The following is a 10320-nucleotide window of genomic DNA, read 5'->3' as shown; positions in this document are numbered from 1 at the left end:
CCTTAGGAACAGACCTACTGGCAAAAATCAAAGTTTTAGTATTTGTCAGAGACCCAACAACTATCAGCCCTATCATGCAAGTTATCACAAAAAACCAGTAATACAATTTTGGACAAATTAAATTTCTAATAAAGTCTCAGCGTTAATGGATTGTGTTTCCCACATTAAACAGACCTGTTTGCGCCCCAGGCAAAGAAAATTGGGAGCTACATGCCTCCTTTATCTACAGGATATAGGGGTACAGATCTCTATTCCAAAAAGTTTCACAAATGTGGGTGTTTCCCGCGTTAAACAGCCCTATTTGCTGACCAAATGGTGAAAACCCCTAATTACCCACTCCAATCCTTGCAGGCACATTTCCTTCCATACAGCCACAGATTCGCATTAGTGGAACTCTCTGAAATACAAGAAACCCAGTAGCTATCTACCCTATCATGCAAGTTTTCACCAAAAAGCCAGTAACACAATTTTGGTCAAATTAAATTTCTAATAAAGTCTCAGCGTTAATGGATCGTGTTTCCCGCATTAAACAGCCCTATTTGCACCCCAGGCAAAGAAAATTGGGAGCTACATGCCTCCTTTATCTACAGGATATAGGGGTACAGATCTCTATTCCAAAATGTTTCACAAATGTGGGTTGTTATGATTTTGCGTGCCCCATCTGGTCATTGGTGGAACATTCAGCCACCCTCTTATTTACGAGTGAAAATGGCCAGTCAGGATTCCTAAGCTTTCAATAACCTCTCAGTTAATTCAGCCTTATCTTGTGAGCCCCACCACACCCCTCTGGTCATTAGTGGAACGTTCAGCCACCCTCTTATGTATGAGTGAAAATGGCCAGAGAGTTTCAAATATTTCAGCCTTACCATTAGCAGACAAAGTTTTCTGCCCTTTATGTACAGGAAAATATGGTCAAGGCTCATTCCTACTAATTATGAATTTGTAGGTGCTTAAACGTTTGCTGGAATAGCTGACAAAATGGTGGAAACCCCTAAGTACCCACTCCAATCCTTGCAGACACATTTCCTTCCATACAGCCACAGATTTGCAGGGTTGGAAGGGACCCTAGGGTCACCGAGTCCAACTCTCTGAAATATAAGAAACCCAGTAGCTATCTACCCTATCATGCAAGTTTTCACCAAAAAGCCAGTAACACAATTTTGGTCAAATTAAATTTCTAATAAAGTCTCAGCATTAATGGATCGTGTTTCCCGCATTAAACAGCCCTATTTGCACCCCAGGCAAAGAAAACTGGGAGCTCCATGCCTCCTTTATCTACAGGATATAGGGGTACAGATCTCTATTCCAAAATGTTTCACAAATGTGGGTTGTTATGATTTTGCGTGCCCCATCTGGTCATTAGTGGAACATTCAGCCACCCTCTTATTTACGAGTGAAAATGGCCAGTCAGGATTCCTAAGCTTTCAATAACCTCTCAGTTAATTCAGCCTTATCTTGTGAGCCCCACCACACCCCTCTGGTCATTAGTGGAACGTTCAGCCACCCTCTTATGTATGAGTGAAAATGGCCAGAGAGTTTCAAATATTTCAGCCTTACCATTAGCAGACAAAGTTTTCTGCCCTTTATGTACAGGAAAATATGGTCAAGGCTCATTCCTACTAATTATGAATTTGTAGGTGCTTAAACGTTTGCTGGAATAGCTGACAAAATGGTGGAAACCCCTAAGTACCCACTCCAATCCTTGCAGACACATTTCCTTCCATACAGCCACAGATTCGCATTAGTGGAACTCTCTGAAATACAAGAAACCCAGTAGCTATCTACCCTATCATGCAAGTTTTCACCAAAAAGCCAGTAACACAATTTTGGTCAAATTAAATTTCTAATAAAGTCTCAACGTTAATGGATCGTGTTTCCCGCATTAAACAGCCCTATTTGCACCCCAGGCAAAGAAAATTGGGAGCTACATGCCTCCTTTATCTACAGGATATGGGGTACAGATCTCTATTCCAAAATGTTTCACAAATGTGGGTTGTTATGATTTTGCGTGCCCCATCTGGTCATTAGTGGAACGTTCAGCCACCCTCTTATTAACGAGTGAAAACGGCCAGTCAGGATTCCTAAGCTTTCAATAACCTCTCAGTTAATTCAGCCTTATCTTGTGAGCCCCACCACACCCCTCTGGTCATTAGTGGAACGTTCAGCCACCCTCTTATGTATGAGTGAAAATGGCCAGAGAGTTTCAAATATTTGCACCCTAGGCAAAGAAAACTGGGAGCTACATGCCTCCTTTATCTACAGGATATAGGGGTACAGATCTCTATTCCAAAATGTTTCACAAATGTGGGTTGTTATGATTTTGCGTGCCCCATCTGGTCATTAGTGGAACGTTCAGCCACCCTCTTATTTACGAGTGAAAACGGCCAGTCAGGATTCCTAAGCTTTCAATAACCTCTCAGTCAATTCAGCCTTATCTTGTGAGCCCCACCACACCCCTCTGGTCATTAGTGGAACGTTCAGCCACCCTCTTATGTATGAGTGAAAATGGCCAGAGAGTTTCAAATATTTCAGCCTTACCATTAGCAGACAAAGTTTTCTGCCCTTTATGTACAGGAAAATATGGTCAAGGCTCATTCCTACTAATTATGAATTTGTAGGTGCTTAAACGTTTGCTGGAATAGCTGACAAAATGGTGGAAACCCCTAAGTACCCACTCCAATCCTTGCAGACACATTTCCTTCCATACAGCCACAGATTTGCAGGGTTGGAAGGGACCCTAGGGTCACCGAGTCCAACTCTCTGAAATATAAGAAACCCAGTAGCTATCTACCCTATCATGCAAGTTTTCACCAAAAAGCCAGTAACACAATTTTGGTCAAATAAAATTTCTAATAAAGTCTCAGCATTAATGGATCGTGTTTCCCGCATTAAACAGCCCTATTTGCACCCCAGGCAAAGAAAATTGGTAGCTCCATGCCTCCTTTATCTACAGGATATAGGGGTACAGATCTCTATTCCAAAATGTTTCACAAATGTGGGTTGTTATGATTTTGCGTGCCCCATCTGGTCATTAGTGGAACGTTCAGCCACCCTCTTATTTACGAGTGAAAACGGCCAGTCAGGATTCCTAAGCTTTCAATAACCTCTCAGTCAATTCAGCCTTATCTTGTGAGCCCCACCACACCCCTCTGGTCATTAGTGGAACGTTCAGCCACCCTCTTATGTATGAGTGAAAATGGCCAGAGAGTTTCAAATATTTGCACCCCAGGCAAAGAAAATTGGGAGCTACATGCCTCCTTTATCTACAGGATATGGGGTACAGATCTCTATTCCAAAATGTTTCACAAATGTGGGTTGTTATGATTTTGCGTGCCCCATCTGGTCATTAGTGGAACGTTCAGCCACCCTCTTATTTACGAGTGAAAACGGCCGGTCAGGATTCCTAAGCTTTCAATAACTTCTCAGTCAATTCAGCCTTATCTTGTGAGCCCCACCACACCCCTCTGGTCATTAGTGGAACGTTCAGCCACCCTCTTATGTATGAGTGAAAATGGCCAGAGAGTTTCAAATATTTGCACCCCAGGCAAAGAAAATTGGGAGCTACATGCCTCCTTTATCTACAGGATATAGGGGTACAGATCTCTATTCCAAAATGTTTCACAAATGTGGGTTGTTATGATTTTGTGTGCCCCATCTGGTCATTAGTGGAACGTTCAGCCACCCTCTTATTTACGAGTGAAAATGGCCAGTCAGGATTCCTAAGCTTTCAATAACCTCTCAGTCAATTCAGCCTTATCTTGTGAGCCCCACCACACCCCTCTGGTCATTAGTGGAACGTTCAGCCACCCTCTTATGGATGAGTGAAAATGGCCAGTCAAGATTCCTAACTTTCAACCATTTTCGCAGTCATTTCAGCCTTATCTTGTGTGCTCCACTACACCCCCTCTGGTCATTAGTGGAACGTTCAGCCACCCTCTTATGGATGAGTGAAAATGGCCAGAGAGTTTCAAATATTTCCTCAATCATTTCAGCCTTACCATTAGCAGACAAAGTTTCCCGCACTTTATTTACAGGAAAATATGGTCAAGGCTCATTCCTACTAATTATGAATTTGTAGGTGCTTAAACGTTTGCTGGACTTTAGCATGTTTGTAGTTTTGCTTACAAATGGCTGACAAAATGGTGGAAACCCCTAAGTACCCACTCCAATCCTTGCAGACACATTTCCTTCCATACAGCCACAGATTTGCAGCGTTGGAAGGGACCCTAGGGTCACCGAGTCCAACTCTCTGAAATACAAGAAACCCAGTAGCTATCTACCCTATCATGCAAGTTTTCACCAAAAAGCCAGTAACACAATTTTGGTCAAATAAAATTTCTAATAAAGTCTCAGCATTAATGGATCGTGTTTCCCGCATTAAACAGCCCTATTTGCACCCCAGGCAAAGAAAACTGGGAGCTCCATGCCTCCTTTATCTACAGGATATAGGGGTACAGATCTCTATTCCAAAATGTTTCACAAATGTGGGTTGTTATGATTTTGCGTGCCCCATCTGGTCATTAGTGGAACGTTCAGCCACCCTCTTATTTACGAGTGAAAATGGCCAGTCAGGATTCCTAAGCTTTCAATAACCTCTCAGTTAATTCAGCCTTATCTTGTGAGCCCCACCACACCCCTCTGGTCATTAGTGGAACGTTCAGCCACCCTCTTATGTATGAGTGAAAATGGCCAGAGAGTTTCAAATATTTGCACCCCAGGCAAAGAAAACTGGGAGCTACATGCCTCCTTTATCTACAGGATATAGGGGTACAGATCTCTATTCCAAAATGTTTCACAAATGTGGGTTGTTATGATTTTGCGTGCCCCATCTGGTCATTAGTGGAACGTTCAGCCACCCTCTTATTTACGAGTGAAAACGGCCAGTCAGGATTCCTAAGCTTTCAATAACCTCTCAGTCAATTCAGCCTTATCTTTGAGCCCCACCACACCCCTCTGGTCATTAGTGGAACATTCAGCCACCCTCTTATGTATAAGTGAAAATGGCCAGAGAGTTTCAAATATTTCCTCAATCATTTCAGCCTTACCATTAGCAGACAAACTTTTCTGCCCTTTATGTACAGGAAAAAATGATCAAGGCTCATTCCTACTAATTATGAATTTGTAGGTGCTTAAACGTTTGCTGGACTTTAGCATGTTTGAAGTTTTGCTTACAAATGGCTGACAAAATGGTGAAAACCTCTAGAATCTAGATACTCACTCCAGTGCCTCTACCATTGCTATCAGTAGGTTCACCATCAAAATGCCTTATTTGTTTTTTTTCACACTGAAATCAGCAAGGCAACTGTTACAAGACAAAGGAAGCAGTTTGATGCATCAGATTTTAAAATGGCTATTCTAAATGTATTACCTTGGGAGCAGAAGTCCTTGTGAGGATCCAAAACATGTTTGGATCCTTCTGTATTTATACACATCTGATGGAATAAAAACTCAAGAATATTTTGGTGAGCCTCTTCTGCAGTTGCCCAGTAACTACAATTAGGTATAATACTCTCACCCTTAGTTGGTTGCTTTTTGCTGCTGCTTCTTTTGGCTTTCTCAGTTATTTCCTCCTTTTGTTGCTTCACCCAGAATCTAGTGATCCTAGTGGCTTCCAAATCTTTTCTTGTTCAATAGTTTTCATGCCTTCATTCTGTTCTAACTTCACCAGTCTGAAGTGGCTCCTGGAATGCTTGTCAGTTGCCTTGATTCCCATCAGGGAAAAGGGTGGGGTATTAATAATAACAATAACAATAACAATAACAATAACAATAATAATAATAATAATAATAATAATAATAATGCCTCTTCCTAGCTTCATATGCCAAATGCCACCACTTTTAAGCCAGCTGCTCAAGAGGGTTTGTTATTCTATTCCTTGGAAGCCACATTATAAATAAAATGAAGTTCTGCCCATTAGCAAAAGAGCTTATCTATAGTCCCCAAGAAGGTATCACAAAATGGCTGCAAAGCATTTTTGTCAACAAGGCAACCTGAGATAACATAAAATTAAAAGGAACTATGTTGTCTTCTTCCCCTCTGCTTTGCTCTTTATCACATGCACAGCCTTCTTCCCCCCCTGGATCTACCTACCCTTCTCACTTCTAAGTCTTACCTATGTTAAAATCTTCCCAATCTTGGTTTTTCTAACTTCTGGAGTGAAGTTCTGGAGCGAATGGTCGCAGACCAGATCCAGGTGTTCTTGGAAGAATCGGATTTTCTGGATCCATTTCAATCAGGGTTTAGGCCTGGTTTTGGCACAGAAACTGTCTTGGTCACCCTGTGTGATGACCTGTCAAGAGAGAGACAAGGGAAACATGTCCCTGTTAATTCTTCTCGACCTCTCAGCGGCTTTCGATGCCATCGACCACAGTATCCTTCTGGGGCAACTCTCTGAACTAGGAGTAAGTGGCACCAATTTGCAGTGGTTCCAGTCCTACTTGGATGGTCGCTCCCGGATGGTGTTACTTTTCAGCCCCATGGAACCTCCAACAGGGGTTCCGCAGGCCTCAATTCTATCCCCCATGTTGTTTAACCCTGGGAGGTCGCCTGCTCTGGATGGGGTTACACCGCCCCTGAAGGAGTAGGTTTGTAGCTTGGGGGTACTCCTGGATCCTTTGCTGTTGCATGATGCTTAGATCACCTCAGTGGCCCAGAGTGCCTTCCATCAGCTTCGGCTGGTGGCCCAGCTACACCTCTATCTGGACAGGGATAGCCTAACTACTGTTGTCTATGCTCTGGTAACCTCAAGGTTAGATTACTGCAATGCGTTATGCATAGGGCTGCCTTTGAAGAAGGTTCGGAAACTTCAGCTGGTGCAGAATACAGTGGCCAGGTTGCTCACTGCAGCAAGACGGTTTGAGCATATTACATCAATCCTGGTCCAACTGCACTGGCTACCAATTAGTTTCTGGGACCAATTCAAAGTGCTGGTGTTGACCTATAAAGCCTTAAACAGCTCAGGACCACAATACTTCAAGGAAAGCCTCCTCCCATATGAACCTACCCGGACCCTGAGATCATCTTCTGAGGCCCTTCTTTGTGTGCCTCACCCATGTGAGGTCCAGAGGGTGGCAACACAAGAAGGGGCTTCTCTGTAGTGGCTCCCCACCTATGGAATGCTCTCCCCAGTGAGGTTTGCCTGGCACCTTCACTATATACTTTAGGCACCAGGCAAAAACGTCCCTTTTTTAACAAGGCCTTTGCCTGACCTGATCTACATCCTATACCCTTTTTAAAATGCTGGCTCTCTTGGGGGGGTTATTGGGCTGTTATTGTTTTGATTTTGTGTATTTGATATTTTATGTGAACAGCCCTGAGACCTTCGAGTATAGGGCGGTATAGAAAACAAACAAACAAACAACTTCGGCAACAGAAATCCCAGCCTTCTATTTTCTGTATTTATTATTCAATCTGCTTGAAGCAGACTTCATATCCACCTACCGTCATTTCCTGTGCTCCTTTTCACATCCAAAGACTTGATTTCGCCCCTCACATTCTTTCATTTCTTAGTTTTCCCTTGTATCTCTTTTTAAAGTTGTAAGTAATAATTTTTCTGTGCCTTACAATTCCTTTGTTTACTTTTTAAAAAAAATACTAGTTATAGTTTTGAAAAGAAATCTAACCTAACCTGGTTTTAGTTTCCATTTTAAACCTATTCCCCCAGCCTCCCTCTCTGTTATGTACTAAGCTTGGATCCTTGAACAATAGGCAGGTAGGATCCTAGAATGCAACAACCGGATTGGCCTGCAGGAGCAGCCCAGTCAGATCCCAGGAAGAAGTTAATCAGCCTATTAGGCTGGTAGGGTCCTAGGATGCAACAACTGATTGGCCTGCAGTAGCAGCCCAATCAGGCTCCAGGAGGGAAACATAATCAACCAATCAGATGGGACTCATTGTGTAAATAAGCCTGAGGTTTGAGGGGAAAATCATTTGCTGTTTTTCAAGCTGCAATAAAGAGCGTGAAATCACTCTTTGACTCCGAGTATACTTCACCCTCCTAATTCCTCTGCTCATTAGCTCCTTCACCTCTGACCAGTGAGAGGGCTAAAACCAGTACAATAGCCAGGAACAGTCTCACTCACTAGAATCTGGCTCGCTCCTTCCACCACCTGTTGGGTCATAAGGACACATAAAAAAGTCCCTCAGCCCATTAATACAGTGGATACAAATGTGTATTAGTGCCCACCCCAGTCCCTAATAACAGGGTTGCTGGGGTGCCAACTTGAATAAAATATTGGGGGGGGCAGTAAGCACCACCCTCCATAATCAATCACATGACATGGTGCACCCCCCATTTGAATGGCAATACCCATCAACTTTTTTTTGGGGGGGTCCCAGCCCCTTCAAATATTTTATTGGGGAGGGGGCTTAAGAAGAGTTAGCTCTTAAGTTGGGGTATATGTCATTCCTGGATCAATGTCTTTGCTTGCTTTGCTATGTGTAGCACCTGCTGTGCCTTTGAATGGCATTTTGCCCATGTATCACACTGATCTGAGCATTAAAGATTTTGGTAGACTCTGCAGCCTGAGTTCGAATTCTTCACTGAGTGGGAGACGGGAAACTCTCCCCCACAGTGTGCTTTTCTGGAGATTCTCCTGACCCTCCCATAGCCAGTTTTTCTTGGGGGGGGGGGAATGTCTATGCTCTTCCCTTTCCCTATAATAAGATGTTCTTGTTCCTCCCATAATTTCTACCCAGTTGTAATTGAAAGTGGCACCATCAACAAACATCTCCCAAGGGATCACAGGTAGAAAATTGTCTTTCTTGCTCTTATTTTTTAAAATAAAAATCAAAGACTTTTCAATTCCGAAATTGGAAATATTATTTAACACAATATGAAGAGGTGTTGATGTGTCAGGTACTGTACAGGGAAACATTTTTGTATTCGATTAATTCCCAAACCCAGATAAAATAAAGTAAAGGTTTCAATTCCTTTTGCCTTCTTAATCTCCTGAATCAAGATCAAAAAATGTTCACAGCAGTCCTGGTCAATAGTTTGAGTTGTAGCGCTCTAACTATAGGAACATCGCCCAGCTGCGAGGTGTGGAGGCCTCTCCCTACAAGGCCCTTTCTACCTAGCCTAAGGGGCAGGGCCCACACTCACCAACCCCACTGAAGAGGCTCCTCTTGAGACTGGAGGAACATCGCCCGGCTGTGGGGCATGGAGGCCGCTCCCTGCAAGGCCCTTTCCATCTGGCCTAGGGGGTGAGGCCCACACTCACCAGCCCCACTGAAGAGGCTCCTCATGAGGCCTAAGGAACATCTCCCGGCTGTGGGGCATGGAGGGCGCTCCCTGCAAGGCCCTTTCAACCTGGCCTAGGGGGCAGGGCCCACACTCACCAGCCCCACTGAAGAGGCTCCTCATGAGGCCGGAGGAACATAGTCCGGCTGTGAGTCTGAAGGCCGCTCCCTGCAAGGCCCTTTCCACCTGGCCTAGGGGGCAGGGCCCACACTCACCAGCCCCACTGAAGAGGCTCCTCATGAAGCCGGAGGAACATTGCCCGGCTGTGAGTCTGAAGGCCGCTCCCTGCAAGGCCCTTTCCACCTGGCCTAGGGGGCAGGGCCCACACTCACCACCCCACTGAAGTGGCTCCTCATGAGGCCGGAGGAACATAGTCCGGCTGTGAGTCTGAAGGCTGCTCCCTGCAAGGCCCCTTCCACCTGGCCTAGGGGGCAGGGCCCACACTCACCACCCCACTGAAGTGGCTCCTCATGAAGCCGGAGGAACATCTCCTGGGTGTGGGGCATGGAGGCCGCTCCCTGCAAGGCCCCTTCCACCTGGCCTAGGGGGCAGGGCCCACACTCACCACCCCACTGAAGAGGCTCCTCATGAGGCCGGAGGAACATAGTCCGGCTGTGAGTCTGAAGGCTGCTCCCTGCAAGGTCCCTTCCACCTGGCCTAGGGGGCAGGGCCCACACTCACCACCCCACTGAAGTGGCTCCTCATGAGGCCGGAGGAACATAGTCCGGCTGTGAGTCTGAAGGCTGCTCCCTGCAAGGCCCCTTCCACCTGGCCTAGGGGGCAGGGCCCACACTCACCACCCCACTGAAGTGGCTCCTCATGAAGCCGGAGGAACATCTCCTGGGTGTGGGGCATGGAGGCCGCTCCCTGCAAGGCCCCTTCCACCTGGCCTAGGGGGTGAGGCCCACACTCACCACCCCACTGAAGAGGCTCCTCATGAGGCCGGAGGAACATAGTCCGGCTGTGGGGCATGGAGGCCGCTCCCTGCAAGGCCCTTTCCACCTGGCCTAGGGGGCAGGGCCAACACTCACCAGCCCCACTGAAGAGGCTCCTCGTGAGGCTGGAGGAACATCTCCTGG

The 10320-nt window shown here is 45.5% G+C and overlaps 1 long non-coding RNA gene across 1 annotated transcript; it reads right to left on the bottom strand.

Annotated features, from left to right (window-relative positions):
- Positions 1-6072: 6072 nt before the first annotated feature.
- LOC310698731 lies at positions 6073-7472 on the bottom strand. Its single transcript, XR_014521718.1, has 2 exons — positions 7004-7472; positions 6073-6289 (listed from the first exon to the last, which is right to left on the bottom strand). It is a non-coding gene; the product is annotated as an uncharacterized lncRNA (long non-coding RNA).
- Positions 7473-10320: the final 2848 nt, after the last annotated feature.

Source organism: Podarcis liolepis (genome assembly GCF_965112155.1).
Source record: "Podarcis liolepis genome assembly, chromosome: Z".
NCBI lineage: Eukaryota > Metazoa > Chordata > Lepidosauria > Squamata > Lacertidae > Podarcis > Podarcis liolepis.
The sequence above is the reverse complement of the archived record's forward strand: the minus strand, read 5'-3'. Positions and strand labels throughout refer to the sequence as shown.